At 42.6% G+C, this 24895-nt stretch overlaps 1 non-coding gene across 1 annotated transcript; it reads right to left on the bottom strand.

The window, feature by feature from the left end:
* Positions 1-18649: 18649 nt before the first annotated feature.
* Positions 18650-18787, bottom strand: LOC114817399. Its single transcript, XR_003765255.1, has one exon. It is a non-coding gene; the product is annotated as a small nucleolar RNA SNORA7 (small nucleolar RNA).
* Positions 18788-24895: the final 6108 nt, after the last annotated feature.

Genomic DNA, 24895 nt, shown 5'->3' with positions numbered 1-24895 from the left:
TATTATTCATTCAATAGTATTTATTGAGTGCTTACTATGTGCAGAGCACTGTACTAAGCACTTGGAATGGACAATTCGGCCACACATAGAGACAATCTCTGTCCAATGATGAGCTCACAGTCTAATCGGGGGGAGACAGACGGCAGGGCAAAACAGAACAAAACAAAAACAAGACAACATTATGATGATAAATAGAATCAAGGGGATGTACACCTCATTATCAAAATAAAGAGGGTAATAAATGATATACTCATTCATTCATTCAATAGTATTTACTGAGCACTTACTATGTGCAGAGCACTGTACTAAGTGCTTGGAATGGACAATTCGGCAACAGAAAGAGACAATCCCTGCTCACTGACTGGCTCAAAGTCTAATCGGGGGATATATACAAATGAGCAAAGTGCTGAGGGGATGGGAAGGGGGGAGCAGAGGGTGGGGAGGGGGAACAGAGAGAAAAGGGGGAACTCAGTCTTGGAAGGCCTCTTGGAGGAGGTATTATATAATAATAATGTTGGTATTTGTTAAGTGCTTACTATGTGAAGAGCACTGTTCTAAGAGCTGGGGTAGATACAGGGTAATCAGGTTGTCCCAAGTGAGGCTCACAGTGAATCCCCCTTTTACAGCTGAGGTCACTGAGGCCCAGAGAAGTGAAGTGACTTGCCCACAGTCACACAGCTGACAAGTGGCAGGGCAGGGATTCGAACCCACGACCTCTGACTCCGAAGCCCAGGCTCTTTCCACTGAGCCACGCCGCTTCCATATTCTCTATAGCAATCTTTGAAGCATTAGTCTTTATTGTAGTATTATTCAGAACAAAGTCGATTTTGTTTCAGAAAAATCTCCCGTAGGCCCCATCGGAATGAAGAGCGCTCGAACCAGAATTTCTCCTCGTATGCTGTGCCTCTGCTGCCATCTAGCGTAAAAAAGAATGAAAGCACCCAAATCCTGGGCCATCGGTCTGCAGATTTAATCGATACAATTATTCATTCAATCGTATTTATTGGGCGCTTACTCTGTGCGGAACACCGTACTAAGCGCTTGGAGTGTACAATTCGGCAACAGAGACAATCCCTGCCCACTAACGGGCTCACAGTCTAAACGGAGGAGACAGTAAAGCAAAACAGAACAGAACAAAACAAGCCGTCTAGCGCAGACAGCATCAAGATAAATAGATTCCTAGAGATATACACATCATTAACAAAATAACACACACACACACTTAAAACAAGCCACCTCCGTTTGGAAAGTATGCAATAAATTCTCATTGGTTGATTGGTGGACACGCCGGCAATATAATAATGTTGGTATTTGTTAAGCACTTACTATGTGCAGAGCACTGTTCTAAGCGCTGGGGGAGATACAGGGTAATCGGTTGTCCCACGTGAGGCTCACAGTTAATCCCCATTTTACAGATGAGGTAACTGAGGCACAGAGAAGTTAAGTAACTTGCCCACAGTCACACAGCTGACAAGGGGCAGAGCCGGGAATCCAACCCATGACCACTGACTCCCAAGCCCGGGCCCTTTCCACTGAGCCACGCAATGTCAAGGTGGTTAAAATGTTTTCTAATTCACCAAGTTGGGACACGTAATTGTCTTTCAGATTTGAGGAGGGAAGGCATTTCAGGCCTAGTAAAACATTCCATTTGGAAGAACTGAGTGTAGTTATTAGTGTCCCCTAAATGTTACCAAGAAAACTCTCTGGATCCACTACCAGAATCTTGCAGATGGAGAGTCGGAGGTTCTGGGAGAGATGTGTCTGTGGGGTCGCTCTGGGTCAGAAACATCTTGATGGCAAATGCTTCAGAAGTGATAGCGCTCCAGTAATTTATTAATCTATGGAGCTTCAACTACAACTGACAGTGTGGCTACTGTGGCTAGTGGAAAGAGCATGGCACCGAGAGTCAGGAGACAAGTCATAGCTCTGCTACCTGTTTTGTTGTGTGACCTTGGGCAAATCACTTATCTTCTTTGTGACTCAGTTTCCTCATCTCCGAAATGGGGATAAAATACCTTTTTTTCCCTCTCTCTTGAAGTGTATGAGACAGGGACTGTGTCTGAATTTATTATCTTGTATCTGCTCTAGACCCTGGCACAGAAGTGCTTAGTAGCAGTCGTAGTAATAAGTGAGTGCCCATTTGATAAAGTACGCTGAATTAAACACTACTAAAAAAACAAAACAACGAATGGTGTTTGTTAAGCATTTACTATGTGCCAGGCAAGATAATCATATTGGGCACAGTCCAAGTCCCTGATGGAGCTCACAAAGTCGGAAGGAGAAGGTTTCAATCCCCATTTTACAGATGAGGTATCTGAGGTCCATAGAAGTTAAGTGCCTTATCCAAGGTCACCAGACAGACAAGTGGCAAAGCCGGGATTAGAACCTAAATCCTCTCACTCTCAGGCCCATGCTTTGGAAGTACCAGAGAAAAAAGAGATGAGTTCCTTTTTCACAAAGATATTACAATTATTATTAATCATCATCATTAATAATGACATCTGCTTCTATTGATGAGGTAAAGCAGAGGAAAACTCAATGAATGTGTGACTATTTGGTAAATGCAACAAAAGATTCTACATATAGGTTGAAGTTGATGCCTGTTACCCCTCTTGGATTTTTAGTGCTTACTTCCAAAATCTGACCAAAATCTGACCCAAGGCAACTTCGAACTTGAAATCTCAGTGGACTGATTCTACTTGTCCAACTGTTATGACCTTGACAATTATCTGACTAGTTCGATTACAGTCCCCTGTCAGTCCCCCCAGCTGATTACAGTCGATTAGACTGTAAGCCCGTCAAGGGGCAGGGACTGTATCTGTTGCCAATTTGTACATTCCAAGCGATTAGTTCAGTGCCCTGCACATAGTAAGCGCTCAATAAATACTGTTGAATGAAATACTACTGAATGAATAGTTCAGTGTTCTGCATACAGTAAGGGCTCAATAAATACGATTGAATGAATGAACTACATGACTGTCTTTTTTTTTAATGGTATTTGTTAAGCACTTACTATGTGCCAGACACTGTAGTAAGCGCTGGGGTTGATACAAACAAATCAGGTGGGGCACAGTCCATATCTCACATAGGGCTCACAGTCTTAATCCCCATTTTAAAGATGAGGTAAGTGAGGCAAAGTGATGTTAAGTGACTTGCCGAACCACACATAACAGACAAGTGGCCGAGCCAGGAATAGAACCTACATCTTCTGACTCCCAGGCCTGCATTCTTTCCACTAGGCATGCTACTCTCTTGAAGAAGAGAAGGTCATGTTGCTTCTCATTTTAAGTTCTGTCTTTCCACTAGGAAAGAAAACTTAGTAACACTTTAGATATGCCCTTTTGTTCTTTCTCTACTATGAATATAAGAATTTATGTTGTTTCATAACAGGAGAAAGAATTGATGAAGCTAAGATTGAGGATGATTACAGGTACAACCCAGGGGAGTTAGAGCACTGATTAGGCTAGGGTCAATCTGTAAATCCCTTTGACTTAGTTTAGCCACATCCTGCAAAAATCAGGACAGGGTCAATCAATAAGTCAATCAGTTGTGTTTATTGAACACTTACTGTGTGCAGACCACTGTGCTGAAGACTTGGAGAGTACAAGACAGTAAGGTTAGAAGACATAATCCTTATCCACAAGCATCTGACAGTCTAGAGGAGGGAGACAGACATGAAAATAAAATAGAGGTAGAGGAAATGGTAGAGTATAAGGATATGAATATTATTTTTGTGAGGATGGGGGTGGTGACTATCAAGTATCTAAGGGGTAAAGATCAAAAATGCATATGCGATGCAGAAGGGAGAATGAGTAGGAGAATTGGGGGTTTAGTCAGGAAAGGTCTCTTGGAGGAGACATGATTTTAGTTGGGTTTTGTAGGTAGGAAGAGTGGTTGTTCATGCATATGAAATTTTCCAGACCAGAGGGAGGTCGTGGGCAAGAGGTCAGTGGCAAAATAGATGAGTTGGTGGTACAGAGAGAAGATTGGCATTAGAAGGGCAAAGTGTGAAGGCAGGGCTGTAGTAGAAGATCAGAGAGGTAAGGTAGAAGGGGGAGAGCTGACTGAGTGCCTTAAAGCTGAAGATAAGAATTTGCAGTCGATATGAAGGTGGAAGGAAAACCGTTGGTGGTATTTGAGGAATGGGGCGATATGGACCGTACAGGTTTTCAGAAAAATGATCCAGGCAGCAGAATAAAGTATGGACTGGAGTGGGGAGAGACAGGAGGCAGGGAGGTCAACTAGAAGCAGAGGCAGTAGTCAAGATGGGCTATGTTAAGCGCTTGGATCTGCATGGCAGCAGTTTGGCTGGAAATGAAGAGGTGGATTCTAGAGATAGGGTGAAAGATTCAGGCTGAACTCAAGTTCTCTTCCCTTTTCTCCCAAGCCCTATCTTTGTAAGAAGCAGCATGGAGTAGTAGATGGAGCACAGACCTCAGAGTCAAGAAGGTCATGGGTTCTAATTCCGGCTCCACCATGCACCTGTTGTGTGACTTGACTTCTCTGTGACTCAGTTACCTCATCTGTAAAATGAGGATTGAGAATGTAAGCCCCATGTGGGACAGGGACTGTGTCCAAACTGATTTGCTTATCTCCCCTTAGTGCCTGGCACAGAGTAAGCTCTTAACAAAGAAGACAGTTATTATTATTATTACCTCTTAATTTTTAAGGTCAGGTTTGGGTCCTGGAGCCCAGTGTGGTGGCTCAGAGAACAGGCGCATACATGCACAAATGCACACCAATGTTCCCCCACCTTCTCCACCTACATTTCTCTCCAGGGCCAGCTTCAGATGGTTATAATAATAATAATGATATTAATTGTTGAATTTGTTAAGCACTCGCTATGTGCCAGGCACTGTATTAAGTGCTGAGCTGGATACAACCAAATCAGATTGAACACAGTCCCTGTTCCACATGGGGCTCACAGTGTTTATCCCGATTTTACAGATGAGGTAACTGAGGCCCAGAGAAGGAAGTGACTTTCTCAAGGACACACAACAGACAAGTGGCAGAGCCGGAATTAGACCTCATGATCAGCTGACTCCCTGGCCCGTGCTCTATCCACACCACCACGTCATGTTGTTTGCAGTGTGAGTAGTAGGACTATGTGCTGCTGGGGCAACTCTTTGCCATCTAACCCCCAAAGACTGTGATTGCCAAAGCTGAGGCAATCCCAAAATGGCAGCTGAACCAAGATGGTGACTGCATAGACACAACATGAGAGAGGGCAGTTCAGTCCCCGAGTCCCCACTGCCCCACCACCTCCAATCCTCTGATGCTACTTCTCTGTGGCTGCCATTTTGGGAAGACATCTCAGCCCTAAACTGAGTAATGCTGTGGTGAGCCCACAACAAGCTGCCTTGTTAGAGACTGTTTGTGATCCCACGAACAACAATAACAAGGGAGAGACTTTGCAAAAGGCACTGATGGGCTTTACCTGAGATAGGCGATTGCTGGTCTGTGGGAGGCGGAGCATAGTAAGCGGTCACTAAATATGATTAAATGAATGAATGAAGGAGGCATAACTCTCTCTACCTCTACTACACAGTAATGGGCCTGGACCAATCAATGACTGCTACGTAGATGCCTAAGGCAGATAAAAGGCCATCACTTTGAATTGAAAGAGGGCACCTGGAAGTAGCAAGATGGCACCAGTAGCAGAAGCACGGAGACAGAAGCAAGCATTGGAGCAGAAGAGCAGCACTCAAAAGCAGTGGAAGGCAGCAGCACTTGGATGCAGAAAGAAGTGTTGGCCTAAAGGTGCCTTTGACCACAGACAGGTATTGGACCCGTGGGTGGTGGAGTGAGTGAATGAGTGTGTGTATGTGTCATTCCCTTGCAGGTTGGTAAAACTAAGTAAAAAGCTTTTCACAGTAACCTTGGTGATCAGAGGTGTGGTTTGACTTTACTACATGTCCCTGAGGCTCCCCCAGTCCAGGAAGGTCCTGGTTGATATGAGAATTTGTGACAAAGTCAAACATGAAAAATGCCAGAGGTGAGTGGGAGTGACACAGCGACTGGGGGTAGGAGGGCAGGAGTGGGTAGAAGGGTATGATTTAATGAATTGAATGGACTAATTGAATGAATGAAAGCAGCAGTCACATGGTCTTTTCTCAGAGGAGATGGCGATGTGGAAGCCCAGCATTAGAGTGGGGCAAATTTGCTTCCATCTTATCCTGGACAGCTGTGAGATGGACAACCACTTTCCTCTCAAAACCCTGATGACATCATCAGTCAATCAGTCATATTTACTGAGCACTTACTATGTGCAGAGCACTGTGCTAAATGCTTGGAGGAATACAATATCAAAATAAGCAGAGATATTCCCTGCCCACAATGAGTTTACAGTCTAGAAGGGGGACAGACGGTAATATAAATAAATAAAATACAGATATAACTGGGTAACATCAAAGCTTTCAGGCATGAACTTCCCAAAGACTCCCCATCAGTCCCTCAAAACTCTACTTCTGCTTCCTCATCTTTCTTCTGATTCCCAGCTGTTTCCCAAGAGATCTCCCACCTGCTCAATAAAACAACTTCCCGCACCTGCCCCTCAGACCCCATTCCCCCTCACTTCCTAAAACCACTTGCTCTTATCTCCTCCCTTCCCTCCCTGCCATCTCTAATCTCTCCCTCTCAACTGGTCTTTGAACAAGCACATCTTCCCATCTTCATAAAAAGCAAGCCTATTATAATATCCTCCAACTATCATCCCATTCCCTTGCTCTCCATTCCTATTCAAACTACTAGAAAGAATCATATAACTCACTGTCTTCACTTCCTCTTCACCAACTCTCTCCTTGACCTTCTGCAGTCTGGTTTTCACTCCCTTCGTGTCACTGAAACTGTAAAGCCAGGTTGAAGGGGTCAGAGTTCATCCTGATCCTCTTCAGTCTTTCTTCTGTTTTTGACACTGTGGACACTCTCTTCTTGCAACACTATCAAAACTCGGCTCTGCAGACATGGTACTACCCTAGGTTTCCCTCTTACCTCTCTGCTCCTCAGTTTTGTTCACTGACTCCTCCTTTGCCTCTCAATCCTCTTTCTGTGGGCAACCCTGAAGGCTCTCTTCTTGATCATCTCTTCGCTTTACACTCTCTCTCTTGGGGAGCTCATCCACTCACATGGCCACAGTTACCACTTCTTTGCAGATGACATCCAAATTGATCTGTCTAGCCCAGACCGCTCATCTGACCAGTTATCCTGCATTCTCCTCTTGCTTCCAAGACCTCTCCCCTTGGAAGTCCTACCAGCACCTTAAACATAACAAGTTGTAAACAGAACCCCTGAACTTTCCCCCTAAACTCATTCCTCCCCCTAACTTTCCCATCACAGTCGATAACATGACCATGCTTCCTGTGCCAGAAGCCCACAGTATTGGGGTCATCCTCGACTCTTTGCTACTGTTCCACTCTCACATTCAGTTTACTGTAAAATCCTGCTGATTTTTTTCCTGCACCACATCACCGCCCCTTCCCTATCTCTCATTCAACCCACGTATTCAGTTAGTCATCAAATCCTGTCAGTTATTCCTTCATAATATATCTAGAATCTGCCCTTTCTTCTCCATCCCAACTGCTACCATGTTGGTCTGAGCTCTTAATCATATCCCACTACGGACTACTGCATCAGCCTCTTCTCTGAACTTCCCGTCTCTTGTCTCTCCTCTCTCCAGTCCATATTTCACCCTTCTGCCTTGATCATTTTTCACAAAAAAAATGTTCAGTCCAGGTTTCCCCACTCCTCAGAAACTCAGTGGTTATCCATCTGCTTCCAAATCCACAGTCCTTGGAGAGAGGTGAGGAGGTTGCTATTTTTTTTCTTTTAATGATCATTTTAATAAAGATCAAGGTCGGGAAGGGTAGGTAAGATTGGGGAGATGGTAGGGGAAGCAAAAATTTATGCTTACCTCATGTGCTGAGTGGGAGTGGCAGCAACCACTAGAGACTTTTGATACAAAGGCCCCCTAGTCAGTTTGGGCCAGATTGGGATTGGCAAAACCAACAAAATCTGTTCCAGCAAGGACTTTGAAAGGGGTGATTTCTTCACATTTCTTTTAATGAAATTTATTATTATTGTTATGATGATGATGATATTTGTCATGCATTTACTAAGTATCACGCACTGATCTAAGCAAATGGGGTGGATACAAGTTAACCAATGGCATGTTAACAAGAACAATTAATTTTATTCTTCAAAGTGTTAATTTTCCTGATATTACATTTTGGGTTGAAATTTTACACTCCACTTCTAGGTCCGTTTTCCCTTTCCCCTCTCCTTCAGCTCTGTTTTGCTTTCGGTGCTACAGTGACAGCTAAAATCAGGAAACTAGCCTATTGTCTCCCAACCACTTGTCTGCTGTGTGACCTTTGGCAAGTCACTTAACTTCTCTGTGCCTCAGTTAAAATTGGGAATTAAGCCTGTGAGCCTCATGTGGGGCTTAGATTATGTCCAACCTGATTAGCTTGTACCTATCCAGCACTTAATACAGTGTCTGGCACACAGTAAGCACTCAGCAAATACCATTAAAAAAAACTAAAACCAAGCCAACAAAAAAACCAAACTGATAGAAATAGGCACAAATTAGGGGCCAAGGGAGGTCTGACGGAAAGACGGATCTTAACGTCAGGGTTCTTGGGGCCGACTGGACGGAGATGATGGTAAATCTCCATCTACCTCCGCTCCCTTGAACTTTTTCGCTCCCATGACTTCAACTACTATCTCTATGCTGATGATTCCTAATTCTGCATCTCAATCCCTGACCTCTCTCTTTCTCTGCAGCCTCACATTTCCTTCTTCTTTCAGGGCAGCATCTTTATTTGGTTATCCTGCCGACCCCTCAAACTAAACCCATCCAAAACAGAATTTCCCACCCAAACCCCGTCCTCTCCCATCTCTCCACTGCTGTAGATGACACCACTATCCTTCCTATTTCACAAGCCCATAACCTTGGCATTATTCTCAACTCATCTCTCAATCAACCTACGTATTCAATCTGTCACCAATCCTGTTTGGTTCTGCCTTCCCAACATAACTAAAATCCCCACTCTCCTCTCAATCCAAACTGCTACTATACTGATCTAAGCCCTTATTTTATCACTTCTTGACTACAACAACAGCCTCCTTGCTGACATACCTGTCTCCTATTTCTCCTTGTTCCAGTCCTTATTTAACCCTGCTGCTCTGATCATTTTTCTCCCAAACCATGCAACCCACCTCTCCCCACTTCTCAAGAATCTCAGCATCAAATGGAAACTCCTTACCATCACCTTTAAAGCACTCAGTTTATTCACACCTATCATACCTCACCAATTTCCTAGTGCAATCCAGCCTGCATGCTTTGCTCTTCCAATGCCATCCTGCTCACCGTGCCTTGATCTCTAGATTGTAAGCCCATCTTGGGCAGGGAATGTCACTGTTTATGTTGTATTGTACTCTCCCAAGTGCTTAGTACTCTGCTCTGCACATACTAAGCACTCAATAAATACGACTGAGTGAATGAATCCCGTCTGTCTCACCGCTGGCCGCTTTCCTACCTCCTCCCTCTGACCTGGAACTCCCTCTCCACCCATGTATGACAAACCATCACTGCACCTTCAAAGCCTTATATAAATCACAACTCCCCTTTGAGGCTTTCCCTGATTAAGCCCTCTTTCCCTCTACTCCCTCTCCCTTCTAAATTTCTTGTACACTTACATCTGTAACCTTTAACACTTAATATTCACTCCTCCTTCAGCCCCACAGCACTTAATGTATGTATCCGTAATATATTTATTTATCCTGATGTCTGTCTCCTACACTAGACTGTAAGCTCCTTGTGAGCAGGGAACATATCTATCAACTATGTTATATCACACCCCCCAAGTGGTTACACTCAATAAATATCACTGATTGATAAATAGTTTTTTAAACAATCCCTGGGTGAAGGGGATTTTCCCCTAAATTCTGGGATTGGGGCTGGAGAGTTTTCCCATGCAGAGTCAGGTCACAAAGAATTTTCCAATTCTAACACCCTCTTCAAAAGAAACCAACACCTAAGCTAATTCAGACAACAGTCTTTATGTCTGATTCAAGAGGGAGAGTCTCTCATGCCCACTATAGTCCTCAAAAGGCCAGTTTTAATTAGCAGATAACGGAATACCGGCAGATAACTGACTCGTGATATACCCAGCCTACTTCCTGTAGATTACGTTCTGTTTGCAGAGACGGCACAGAACTAGAAGGTGGCAATCAGCCTGAACATGATTGAGGTCATGTACTAGGGGAAACTACATGCGTTAGTTCTTTTACCTTGTCAGAAGTTTTCTGTCCAATGGTTCACTGATAATTAAAGGAGTAGAAAGGAAAATCCAGAAGCCTAATCCATTCTTTAGGAGGCTAATAGCTAGTGAGTGGTTAGCCTGATACCAAGATCTAGACACATTTGAAAGTCTAGACAATTCTCGGGAAATGGCCAGACTTGAATATGACTTCCAAATAATAATGATGGCATTTGTTAAGCGCTTACTATGTGCAAAGCACTATTCTAAGCACTGGGAGGGGGGATGCAAGGTGATCAGATTGTCCCATGTGGGGCTCACAGACTTAATGCCCATTTTACAGATGAGGTAAATGAGGCGCAGAGAAGTTAAGTGACTTGCCCAAAGTCACACAGCTGACAAGTGGCAGATCTGGGATTAGAACCCATGACCTCTGACTCCCAAGCCCGGGATCTTTCCACTGAGCCATTCTGCTTCTCTAAACTTAAACCTATGGCCAGTTTCATCTGTGATGCCTAGAAATCATACTTATTAAAAGGCAAACCAAGAAGACAAAACGTAAAGTCACTCATTCATTCATTCAATCATATTTATTGAGTGCTTACTGTGTGCAGAGCACTGTACTAAGGACTTGGAAAGTCCAATTCAGCAAAAAAGAGAGACAATCCCTGCCCACAATGGGCTCACAGTCTAGAAAGGGGGAGACAGACATCAAAACAAGTAAACAGGCATCAATAGCATCAATATAAATATATAGAATTATAGATACATATACACATCTGAACAAGTAAACAGGCATTAATATAAATAAATAGAATTACAGATATCTACAACACACAAGTGCTGTGGGGTGAGGAGAGGGTATAGAGCAAAAGCAAATATACTGTCATCAAATTACACAATAATATTTACTGAGTTTTTGCTTTGGGTTTTGCATTGTACTAAACTGCTTGGAAGACAACAAGGCCTAGTGGAAAGAGCGTGGGAGTAGGAATCAGGAGATACAGATTCTATTTCCAGGACTGCTGTCCTCGTTACTTAATCTTGGTCAAATCATTTAATCTCTATGTCTGTTTCCTCACCTGCTCTTTTCCCCTCTTTGATAATCTTATCTCTACTCCAGTGTTTAGCACTATCCTTCCCTTCTGCAGTCACCTGTGCCCTTGAATCCTACCTCCTGAGCACTTTGATGGTCATCCTACCCTGACCCCCCACAACACTTAATAATAATAGTAACTGCCCTCAGTGCTGAAGTAATACGAGATAATCAGGTCCCACACAGGGCTCACATTCTAAGTAGGAGAAAGCACAGGTATCGGATCCCCATTTTGCAGATGAGGTAACTGAGGGACAGAGAAGTGAAGTGACTTGCCCAAGGTCACACTGAAGGTAAGTCCTTATATACATGTTCTTATACTCTGTTGCCTCTGCTATCTGTAATTTATTTTAATGTCTTTCTTCCCAGGTAGGTTGTATACTCCTCAGGAGCAGGGCTCCTTTCTACCAAATCTGTACTCTCACAAGCACATAGTACAGGTCACAGAAAACAGTAAACTCACAATAAATACCACTGAATGATTTATTGATGACATATAGTAAGTAAGACCTTAGTATATACTTTAAAAATTACTACTAATCCTACCACATTTTTGTTTTGTAATTTAGTGCCTTCAACTATAAAAAAATCTCCTAGATTTGAAAGCACCTATAATGGGTTCCAAGTTTAAAATTACTTTGTGAAAGTTTTGTAATTACAAAGGGAATTCTGGAACCAAAAAGAAAAGCCACACACATTTGAACAAAATGGCAGTTTCGATCTTGAGCAGCTTACAAGAGACCAGAAAGAAGGGCATCTATTTTTTTTTTAGGCCATCCTGATGACAGTTAAAAAGAAAAAAAAAAAGAAAAAGAAAAAACCTAATTGGCGTATAAACTATTTTAAATGGAACTGGTGGTTTTGCACAAGGAGGAAGTAATCTTTGCCTACACTTAAAACAATATTCCCAACATTTGTTCTTGCAGAAAACCTGTACAATACTAAAAAATCAAGGAAAATACGTTATTGTTAAGGGAAATCATGCTACATTATTAGAATGACATATAAGCTCAAGGCTTGTTTTAGCTAAAAGTGCAGAACTTTGAACAGGTAGGCAGAAAGAATTGAAAATTTGATTTTAAGAGGAATTTAAAAGCACAAAGCAACTATAATGTTAGTTTCTTTTGGGCAGAGAGTGTGCCACGTGGTTGCTTTGTACTTCCCAAATGCTTAGCACAGTGCATTACACTCAGTTTAAAAATTTCATGAGCATACATTTTCAAATGATTCACCACTAACTTTAAAGGAAAAATGAAAAGAAAAGCAAAATTAGAACTGCAAAGAATAATAGAAAATAAGCAGGCCTCCTGAATGGACATAATCATTCGTAATAATAGAGGGAAAAGATGGATCACAAAGAGTGTCTTTGGATATCAAAGAACTAAATAAGATGCTTATATTAAGAAACATTTCCCCAAGCCCCGAAGAGTTGATATTTTTGGTTAGTCATATTTTTAGAGTACTAGCAGATACTGCTAAAAGAATTTAGTACGGTGATGTATATAATCAATACATTATTGGGAGAGAATTCTTATACGAGTTTAACATTTGGATTGAGCTCTGCTACTGATATTCTCGATTATACTTGATTAGACATTAAAATATGTGAAAAAGGAATAAACCTGAAGAAAAGTAAATGTAAATGAAGGAAATTTCATCTTTAAGAGAAAAAAACTGCCTAAAAATGAAAAAAAAAACCCCACACAATTGAAACATGACTATTTGAAAAGATAACAGAAGGCATCAGGCAGATTTAATTTTGTAAAGATGTACATTCCATATCTGGCAAAAGAAATGGCATTTTAAAGTGTTTATTAAATCAAAAAAAGTATATTGGGAAGAATATCGGCAGAAAGTCCTGCAGGTCAAAATTCGTGTTTAGAATATTTTGAAACTGATGGAGAAACTAAAATTACCAGCCAATGATTAAAAGCCAGGTGAGGTGCAGTTCTCATGTAAAATATCAACCAGATTGAAGATCATGAAATCTGCACATCCGGCTCTGTGAAAGTCAGGGACATATCATTCTCAAATCTAGTAGGAGGCTTTACCATTTGCCTTTGGACATAAGCAATAAAATCATGCATTTTAGTATGGAAAGTTATTCCCTACAAAAATGAATCAAAATCACAAGTAACAGCTTTTAAGAAAAATGGAGAATTCCTCCCCAATTATAAAGGACATATTTTTGAGCAACAGATCTTTTTGGAGAACTCCCTCCTGTGGTTTCAACTACCACCTCTTTGCAGATGACATCCAAATGTCTCACATTTTCCCGTGCCTTCAAGACATCTTTACTTGGATGTCCTCCTATCTTCTCAAGCTTGACATGTCCCAAACAGAACTCCTTATCTTCCCTCCCAAACCCAGCCCTCCCTGTGACTTTCCCATCCCTGTAGATGGTACCACCGTCCTTCGGGTTTCACAAGCCTATAACCTGGGCATTATCCTTGACACCTCTCTCTCTTTCTCTCTCTCTCTCTCTCTCTCTCTCTCTCTCTCTCTCTCTCTCTCATTCAACCCCCATAATTCAAACCAACACTAAATCCTGTTGGTCCCACTTTCACAACATTCCTGTCCATCCAAACTGCTACCATGTTCACACAGTTACTTATCCTAACCTGCCTTGATTGCTCTATCGGCATCCTTGCTGACCTCCCAGCCTCCTGTCTCTCCTCACACAGGTCCATAATTCATGCTGCTGCCCAGATCACTTTTCTACAAAAAACATTCAGGACAAGCTTCCCCATTCCTCAAAAAACTTCGGTGGTTGCCCATCCACCTCTCCATCAAACAAAAACTCCTCATCACTGGCTTTAAAGCTCTCAATCACTTTGCCCCTTCCTACCTCACCTCACTACTCTCCTACTACAATCCAGCCCACACACTTCACTCCTCTAATGTCAACCTTCTCGCTGTGCCTCGATCTCGTCTATGTCACCAAACAAAAACTCCCACTATTGGCTTCCAAGCTCGCCATCACCTTGCCCCTTCTCACCTCATCTCCCTTCTCTCCTTCTATATCCCAGCCCACACAGTCTGCTCCTCTGGTGCTATCTTTTTCACTGTGCCTTGTTCTCTCCTGCCCCTTTGTTGACTCCTGGCCCATGTCCTACCTCTGGCCTGAAACACCCTCCCTCCTCAAATCTGCCAAACAATCATTCTTCTCTCCTTCAAAGCCCTACTGAAGCCTCACCTCCTCCAAGAGGCTTTCCCAGACTAAGCCCCCTTTTTCCTCAGCTCCCCCTCCCTTCATCATCATCTTGACTCACTCCCTTTGCTCTTCCCCCTCTCCCCACCCCACAGCATTTATGTATACATGTATATATCTATAATTCTATTTATTTTGATGTCTGTTTGTTTGTTGTGTATATATCTACAATTCTATTTACTTGCTTACTGATTACTGTTATTTACTGTTTACTTGTTTTGATGTCTGTCTCCCCCACCTTCTAGACTGTAAGCCCAGTGTGGGCTGAGATTGTCTCTCTTTATTGCTGAATTGTACTTTCCAAGCACTTATTACAGTGGCCTGCTCACAGTAAGCGCTCAATGAATACAATTGAATGAATGAATGAATGAATCATCCAAGGCCAGCTTCTGGCCTGGAACCCCCTCCCTTCTCAAATCCGACAGACAGACAATCACTCTCCCCACCTCCAAAGCCTTATTGAAGTCACATCTCCTCCAAGAGGCCTTCCCTGACTAAGCCCTCCTTCCCTCTTCCCCCACTCCCTTCTGCATCACCCTGACTGGCTCCCTTTATTCATTCACCCTTCCACCCCACAGTTCTTAGGTACATATCTGTAATTTATTTATTTTTATCAATTTCTGTCGCCCCCTCTAGACTCTAAACTCTCTGTGGTCAGGGACTGTGCATTTATTATTATATTATACTCTAACCAAGAGATTAGTACAGTGATCTGCACATAGAAAGCTCTCAATAAATAAGATTGTGTGAGTGAATGAATCAGTCGATCAATCAGTGGTATTTATTGAGAGCTTACTCAGTGCAAGGAAGAGTACAAAGGAGCTAGTAAATATAACCCTGCCCTAAAGAAGTTTACAGTCTTGCTGGGGAGATAGACACTAAACTCTGAAGTTGTGTTATTCTCTAGGAGGATTATTAATTATTGCAGTGTCTATCCAGAACAGCTTGTGATAATATGCCACTTTGGGGTCTGAATTTGACTTTTTTAAAAATTTTGATAAATATGGGAGATTATTTCAGAGGTTAACAAACATATTGAAAAAAAGATGGATGAAATTCATTTGTATCATATTAATCTACATATGAAAGTGATTAATTAGGTTTTTGATCAGCCATCGGCTTCCCCGATCCATGTGATATGATGTGGCATTCAAGGACATTTTTCCTGAAATTCCAACATTCCGCTTGCCTTGGGTTCTATCCTCCTCCCCTTCTCACTTTTGGGGATGTACAACTGTAGAAATCTTAAGGAAAAGAGGGATGTGGGCGCCTCATGGGTTGGCAAAACACAGCCCACTTCCAGTTTAATTCTGTTCGATTTGACTAGAACCCTAGGGCAGGAATCTGTGTGTTGAATCAAAGCCTATATATATCTCAAATCTGTTGTCATTCAACTTCTCTTATCTTGTTTATCCCTGGCTGTGGAAATTTACCACAAGTAGTCCAGATTATGGGGAAAGTGATATTCATCCACTAGTGGTGAAACCAAATAGAATCAGCTAAGATGTTGCCATGGCCACTGCAGAGTTATTACCTCACCTGCCCAGCCAATCACTTGCAATCCAAAATACCATAATGGTCTTCTCTTAGTTTCGTCATGAATATGCTATCTGTCCAACCCCAGTTGTCCAAAATAGAAGAGTACGGGATATGCTGAGCAGATGAATCAGCTAGGATTCAGAGTTGTTGGACCCACAGGTGTTTGATTCTATTTCCTAGAGCTCCTATCAGTCACCATGGCTTCATGGAAAGAGCATGGGGTTGGGAATCAGAGGACACAAGATCTAATCCCAGCTCCACCACTTGCTTGCTGTGGGACTATGGGCAAGTCACTTAACTTCCCTGTGCCTCCATTTCATCATATATAAAATTGGGATTCTCTACCTGATCTCTCTCCTACTTAGAATGTGGGCCCCAAGTGGGACAGGGGTGATGTCTGACCTGATTAACTTGAATCTACCCCAGGGCTTGGCAGAGACTAAAGTTTATGGTGCGGAAGAAGGCAATGGTAAACCACTTCCATAGTTTTACCCGAAAAACTCTACCAGAACTATTGCAGATGGAGATAATAATGTTGCTATTTGTTAAGCGCTTACTTTGTGCAGAGCACTGTTCTAAGTGCTGGGGTAGATACAGGGTAATCAGGTTGCTCCACGTGAGGCTCACAGTTAATCCCCATTTTACAGATGAGGTAACTGAGGCACAGAGAAGTTAAGTGTCTTGCCCACAATCACACAGCTGACAAGATAGGGAGATAGGGAGTTCTGGGAGAGATATGTCCTTGGAGTCACTATGGGTTAAAGATGACTCGATGGCATAACACAAGTCAAGACCCAGGGCTTAGAATAGTGCTTGACACAGTTAGCACTTAACAATTGCTATTATGGTTATAATTATTATTTAGTCTCACTGGGAGGAAAAAGTGAAAATAATTCCCCATTAGAAACACTAATCACTCCCCTTTTGTTTTTCCTCTTCTTTTAAATTCCTTATCAACCATTCAGTGGTATTTATAGAATTCATTCATTAATTCAACCATATTCATTGAGCGCTTACTGCGTGCAGAGCACTGTACTAAGCACTTGGAAAGTACAATTTGGCAACAGATAGAGACAATCCCTACTCAACAAGGGGCTCACTGTCTAGAAGGGGAGATAGCTCTTTACTAACCACTTGGGAGAGTACAAACAACAGAGTTGGAAGAGGTGTTTCCTGCTCACAAGGAGTCAGAGGACAAGGGTTCTAATCCCAGGTCTTCCACTTGTCTGTTCTGTGCCCTGTGCCTTGTGCCTCAGTTCCCTCACCTGTAAAATGGGGATTAAGACTGGGATCCCCATGTGACACAGGGACTGTGTCCACCCTGATTACCATGTATCTAACCCAGTGCTTAGAACAGTGGTTGGCACATAGTAAGCACTTAACAAATACCGTTATTATTATTATATTTTAGAGAGGAAGACATACATTAAAATAAATGAGAGATACATATGTACTATCCAATTCCATATTACTTATTGTTCTGTAGATAGGAGTTGGAAAAGGTAAGCGGTATCAAGTAAATTGCCCTGCTACTCTGTAAGATCTTTGTGGGCAAAGACGATGTCTACCTATACTATTATATTGGACTCCCCCAGCTGCTGTGTGCTCTGCCCACAGAAGGTGCTCAGTAAATATTATTGACTGATTGATTAACGCAAGTTGTTTCCTGCCCATTGGCCTCATAGGCTTTCAAGGATTCATTTGGTCTTCAAACAATTCATACGGTAGAAGAAAAGAAAGAATGAAGAATTTATGATACTTAATATCGTTAAAGGTTCTCAAGTTGATATTCTCTGCCTGATTATGATGAATTCAGTAGTTCTTCATTGATGTGTTTAGAAAAAGGGACAACAATGGGCATTTAGCTTATGGGGGAGGCTATTCATTCAGAAAATACTCTTTTGGTTAGCAACCTGGAATTGTCCTGAGACTCTGACTATATAGAATCTCAAAGTTATAAATGAATGGCACTGGGGCTCTCATGATCCTTGTTTTCTATCATCCTTGAAATACTGAACTGATAAAAAGCTGCTGCAAAGAGGAAAAAAGGCTGGGCTTTGTCCAGGGGTATTGAGTGACTCTGTGTATGGGGGGTGGGGGGTGGGCGGGGGTGTTTGTGCACCTCTCAGTTCGTTATTTATTGAGTACCCATCAGGGGTGCTTAGGTTACACTGAATCTGGACTCAAGTCCCTTTCCATATAATATGGTAAAGAAGTCAACTGTATAGTCATAATGATTTAGACATGCAGTGAATATTAGCAGTAATACAGTGACTGTCACACTAATGTGGGAATGTAACTGGCTTATCATAGGTAGTTGGTTTTGTCTTATGCTGTCAAGTCGTGTCCAACCCTTAGCGATGCCATGGACACATCTCTCTCGGAACGCCCCACCTCCACCTGCAGTCATTCTGGTAGTGGATTCATAGAGTGTTCTTGGTAAAATTCCCAAAGAGGTTTATCATTGCCTCCTTCCATGCAGTAAACCTGAGTCTCTGCCCTCAACTCTCCCATGCCGCTGCTGCCCAGCACAGGTGAGTTTCAACTTGTAGCAGATTGCCTTCCACTCACTAGCCACTGCCCAAGCTAGGAATGGAATGGGTAGGCCTCTCCTTGACTCTCCCTCCTGTAGTAGAGACTGGTAGAGTACGTGAAACTCTACAGGTGCAACCCTGAGAGGTGATCATAGATAGTAGAGATGGCCAAATGAATGCTGTATAACATGAAATGAGTGTGTTTCCTAATAGATCAGTTACTTAAATAACAATTAAAACCAGGGTGACTTTATATGAGAAGAATCTCATTGTTGGAGCATGGCTCTGTGAATCATCGTCATTGACATTGTCATCTACAGTATTTATTGGGCACTTTTATGTGTGGAACACTGTACTGAGTGCTTGGGAGAGTACAGTGCCGCAGGTAGACATATTCTCTGCCTACAATGATCTTACAGTCTAGATGGGGAGACATCAATATGAATAAATGATTTATAATATATAATTTAAAGCTATGTATATAAATGCTGTGGGGTTGAGGGTTGGGCGAACCCCAAATGCCCGAAGATCACTGGCTTCTAGGCCCAGTTTTGAAGTAGAAGAATATCTGCAGTAGTGTAGTGGTAGTAATAGTCTTTATTTAGCACTTACAGTGTGCTGGGAAAGATTGTATAGGTGGGAGTTAGACACAGTCCCTTTCCCTTCGGAAGCTCATAGTCTCAAAATAAAAAGGGAGAGAGGGAATTGGCAATGGATACATAAGGAGAAAAAGCACGGGTTTGGGAATCAGAGGTCATGGGTTCAGAAGCAGCGTGGCTCAGTGGAAAGAGCACGGGCTTGGGAGTCAGAGGTCGTGGGTTCTAATCCTGGCTCTCCCACTTATCAGCTGTGTGACTTTGGACAAGTCACTTCACTTCTCTATGCCTCAGCTACCTCATCTGGAAAATAGGAATTAAGACTATGAGCCCCACATGGGACAACCTAATTACCTTGTATCTACCCAGTGCTTAGAACAGTGCTTGGCACTTAGTAAGTGCTTAACAAATACCAAAATTATTATTACAACCTGATTCCCTTGTATCTACGTCAGCGCTTACAACAGTGCTTGGCACATAGTGCTTGACACATAGTAAGCTCTTAACAAATACCAACATTATTATTATTATTATTAAAGAAGGAGGGAATTCCAGATGAGAGGCAGGACAAGGGTGAGGAGTTGGCAGAGAAATAGATGACATCGAGGTACAGTGAGTAGGCTGGCAATAGAGGAGTGAAGTGTGTGGGTTGGGTTATTTATTCATTCAACAGTATTTACTGAGTGCTTCCTGTATGCATTGCACTGTACTAAGTGCTTGGGAGAGTACACAACAACAATAAATGGGCACATTCCCTGCCCGCAATGAGCTTACAGTCTAGAGTTGGAGAGACAGACATCAATACAAACAAATACATTACAGATATGTACATAAGTGCTGTGAGGCTGGCAACAGAGAAAAGCAAAGGGAACAAGTCAGGATTAGTTTAAGCTCATTATGGACAGGGAAACATGTCTGCTAATTCTCTTATACTCTCCCAGGTTCTTAGTAGAATGTTCTACACTTAGTAAGCACTCAAATACCACTGATTGATTGATTGATTAAGAAAATCAAGGAGGTAAGATAGAAGGGGACAAGGTGATTGAGTGCTTTAAAGCCTATGGTAAAAGAGTTTCTGTTGGATGTAAAGTTGGATGGGCAAACTAGCCCGGAGGTTCTTGAGGAGTGGGCAAACATGAACAGAATGGTTTTATAGAAAAATGATCCAGGCAGCAGAGTGAGGTATGGACTGAAGTGGGGAGAGACAGAAAGCGGAGAGGTCAGCGAGGAGACCGATGCAGTAATCCAGGCGGAATAGAATAGGTGCTTGGATTAACATGGTAGCAGTTTGATTGGAGAGGAAAGGGCAGTTTTAGCAATGTTAGGAAGGTAGAACTGACAGAATTTTGTAACAGATTGACTATGAGGGGTTGAATGAGTGAGATGAGTCAGGAAGATACCAAGGTTACAAGTTTGTGACAGGGAAAATGGTTGTAGAAGCAGAGTGGCCTTGTGGAAAGGGCAAGGGCTTGGAAGTCAGAGGACATGGATTCTAATCCCAGCTCTGCCACCTGTCGGCCCTGTGACCTTGGGGAAGTCATTTCACTTCTCTGAGCCTCATCTGTAAAATGGGGATTAAGAGTGTGAGCTTCTTGTGGGTCAGAGACTGTGTCCAACTTAATTACCTTGTATCTACCGCAGCACTTAGAACAGTGCTTGGTACATAGTAAGTGCTTAATGAATACCAAAATAATTATGAATTATTGCTATTATTACAGTGATGGGAAAATCATGGGGAGGACAGAGTTTGGGTGTGAAGTTGAGGAGTTTTGCTTCAAACATGTTAAGATTCATTTATTCATTCATTCAATAGTCTTTATTGAGCGCTTACTATGTGCAGAGCACTGTACTAAGTGCTTGGAATGGACAAATGGGCAACAGATAGACACAGTCCCTGCCCTTTGCCGGGCTCACAGTCTAATCGAGGGAGACAGGCAGACAAGAACAATGGCAATAAATAGAGTCAAGGGGAAGAACATCTCATAAAAACAGTGGCAACTAAATAGAATCAGGGTGATGTACATCTCATCAAACAAAATAAACAAAATAAATAGTGTGATGAAGATATATACAGTCGAGCGGACGAGTACAGTGCTGAGGGGGTGGGTCAGGAGAGGGGGAGGAGGAGAGGGAAAGGGGGGAGAAGAGGGTTTAGCTGCGGAGAGGTGAAGGGGGGGTAGAGGGAGCAGAGGGGAAAAAAGGGGGAGCTCAGTCTGAGAAGGCCTCTTGGAGGAGGTGAGCTTTAAGTAGGGATTTGAAGAGGGAAGAGAATTAGATTGATGGAAGGTGAGGAGGGAGGGCATTCCAGGACCGCGGGAGGATGTGGTCCAGGGGTCGACGGCGGGATAGGCGAGACCGAGGGACAGTGAGGGGGTGGACGGCAGAGGAGCAGAGCATGCGGGGTGGGCAGTAGAAAGAGAGAAGGGAGGAGAGGTAGGAAGGGGCAAGGTGATGTAGAGCCTTGAAGCCTAGAGTGAGGAGTTTTTGTTTGGAGCGGAGGTTGATAGGCAACCACTGGAGGTGTTTAAGAAGGGGAGTGACATGCCCAGATCGTTTCTGCAGGAAGATGAGCCGGGCAGCGGAGTGAAGAATAGACTGGAGCGGGGCGAGAGAGGAGGAAGGGAGATCAGAAAGAAGGCTGACACAGTAGTCTAGCCGGACTGAGGTGTCGGCAGTTCCTTGCTGAAGGAAGGAGAAAATTTAAGACTGCAGAGAAGGAGAGAGTCAGGGCTGAAGAGGTAGATATGGGAATCATCCTCCATTACCATCTGTACCTGTACAAATGTTATTTTTTGGATAAAGACCCATTCCTACACTTGCCATTTATAGTAATTTTTTTTTAGAAATTAAAGAAACCCATAAACTATATTTGAATTGGAAATTTAGAAGCCTCCTCTGGCTCAGAGGTTAAAGAGGGTGAAGCTGAACCCGAATCTCATTTTTGACTCTGGGTTTAAGTTGTGGGGAATCAACCAGTGGCATTCATTGAGCACTTCCTGTGTTCAGAGCTAAGCGCTTGGGAGAATAGAGTTGATAGACAAGAACTCTGCCCACAAATAAACAATGGTATTTATTGAGTGCTTACTATGGCAGAGCACTGTAGGAGCTCAAAGTCTCGAAGGGTACGTGGGACTCCATTTCAGGATCATCCATGAAAGCTAAACATTCCCAAAGACCTCTGAGGTCTGCTCTTAATGTTGGACATGGGCTATTTAAGCCCACCTCCCATTGAGGTCCCCCTCAGGGTCGGATAAAGGATAATGTTAGTATTTGTTAAGCACTTACTATGTGCAGAGCACTGTTCTAAGCGCTGGGGTAGATATGGGGTGATCAGGTTGTCCTACCTGGGGCTCACCCAGCCAACTCTCTTCCTCCACAACTCTGGTTTCTGGGCAACAGGTCCTCCTAAAAATTGTATATAAGCATAAACCAGCTCAAACTGAGAACTGCCTCTTACTGACAGTTTCCTTCCCAGAAGATTGGTGGCAGGCAAATACTAATGCCGGTTTGGCCACTTGTATGCTGTGTGACCTTGGGCAAATAATAATAATAATTACTGTATTTGTTAAGCACTTACTATGTGCCAAGCACTGTACTAATCACTTAACTTCTTTGTGCCTCAGTTACCTCACCTGCAAAACGGGGATTAAGACTGTGAGGCTGAAGTGGGACTGTGTCCAAACTAATTAGCTTGTATCTACCCCAGCGCTTAGAACAGTGCTTGACACATAGTAAGTGCTTAACAAATATCATCATCACCATCACCATCATCTTCTTCTACTCTAACTCTAGGAAGAGCAGTAGTTAAGGTGAATGGCTTCGATGGGAAGATTAAAGTCCCATAGAGTCAGTGCAAATGTTCTTGGTTGATTCTTCTTGTCTAGAAATCTTTGAAAACTCGTTTGCAAAGCTATTTGCAGTAAAAATAAAAGTTGTAAATAGACACATGTTGTTTTAAAAGTAATCTGGTATAAACTGAGAATTTAGAATTTAATCAGTTGAGATTTAAAATAGATGCCATGATTAATTGAAATAGAGACAGTGATCCTTAGTGACCTAACAATTAGTGACTGACTAAATGCTTCTGAGGATATATCTAAGAAGTGTGGCTTAATGGAAGCAGCACAGGCTTGGGAGTCAGAGGACATGGGTTCTAATCCCCGCTCCACCACTTGTCCGCTGTGTGACCTTGAACAAGCTGCTTAACTTCTCTCTGCCTCAGTTACCTCATCTGTAAAATGGGGATTAAAACAGTGAGCCCCACGTGGGGCAACCTGATTACCTTAGAACAGTGCTCGGCACATAGTAAGTGCTTAACAAATATCATAACTATTATTATAAATATGAATATAATGTTGGTCTTGTCAGGTATCTTCATTAATGGGCTCATCCCTTGCTCCCAAATTTACCTTTAGTAATAGGAACCGATAATGCTTCTGGTCATCATGAGGAAATATCACTAGTAAAGTGCTACTGAGGTGAGCTTATATGGCCTGAAAACCAGTCATAGAGCCTTCCTTGGATCGAAAGGATCACTTTTCCTGTAGCGGTGGTACATGATGGCTGGAGCCTGAAACCATGCAAATTGGCCTGAGATCTCACGTGGGTATTGGGTGTGTAGTTCTATCAATCAATCATTCAACCAGTGGTATTTATTGAGCTCTTACTGTGTGCAGAGTCCTGTACTAACTGCTTAGGAGGGTACAGTACAATGGAGTTGGTAGTTTTGTTCCCTGCCCACAATGGGCTTTTCAGTGCATACTATCTGAAACATAATACTTCCATTCTCTCTCAACTTGGCCACAGAGGACAATGAAGAATGTTTCTGCTCCTGGTTCCCTTCCCTATGTCTTTGAGTTCCCGAATAGTAATCTTCATCCCATCAGCATCGACATCATCATCGCCAATATTTATTAAGCACCTATTTGTGTACAGCATTCTCTGCTCATAACATGAAAGCACCCATTCAAAGAGAAAAGCCCCGTTTCCACTTTTAAGTTTCACACTACCTAATAAGAGAGGCTGGCAGAAGAGAACTGGGCAAGTCTCACACTGGGAATGAGAGCGAGAACATAGATACAGCTGATGAATACACAAATAAAACAAAATAAATTAATAAGTGAATAAACAGATATGCACACACAGTAACTAAGGGTGGCATAGACAGGGAGGTAGGGAGGGAAGGGAAAGCTGTCCAGAGAAGGTGGCTATTTAGGAAGGTATCCTCACTTCCTATACCCACCCATCGACATTGGCATCAAAGTTGGTATCGATTTCGTACTTGGCTCTGTACCCCTTAGGCAGTTTGATACTTACCCCAGCACCACAGCACTTATGTACATATTATATTTTACTAGTTCCCTTACTTGTAATTCATTTTAATGTCTGTCCTCCCCTCTAGACTGTGGCCTGGAATCACATCTACCTATTCTGTTGCATTTTACTTTCCTAAGCATTTAGTATGGTGCTCTGCATATGGTAAGCATTCAGTAATACTGTTGATTGATTGAGTTGGAGAAGCTTGTGGTTTAGAAACTTGGAAATGGGCAGAGTTTTATGCATGAGGAATAAAGCACACAATGGGATAGAAATGGGAAAGACAAGAGGGAAAGTCATTTAGAGGTTAATAATAATAGCAATGATTGTGGTATTTGTTAGGC

Source organism: Ornithorhynchus anatinus, chromosome 1, assembly GCF_004115215.2.
Source record: "Ornithorhynchus anatinus isolate Pmale09 chromosome 1, mOrnAna1.pri.v4, whole genome shotgun sequence".
In the NCBI taxonomy this organism is placed as follows: domain Eukaryota; kingdom Metazoa; phylum Chordata; class Mammalia; order Monotremata; family Ornithorhynchidae; genus Ornithorhynchus; species Ornithorhynchus anatinus.
This window is presented reverse-complemented; position numbering and strand designations above follow the sequence as displayed.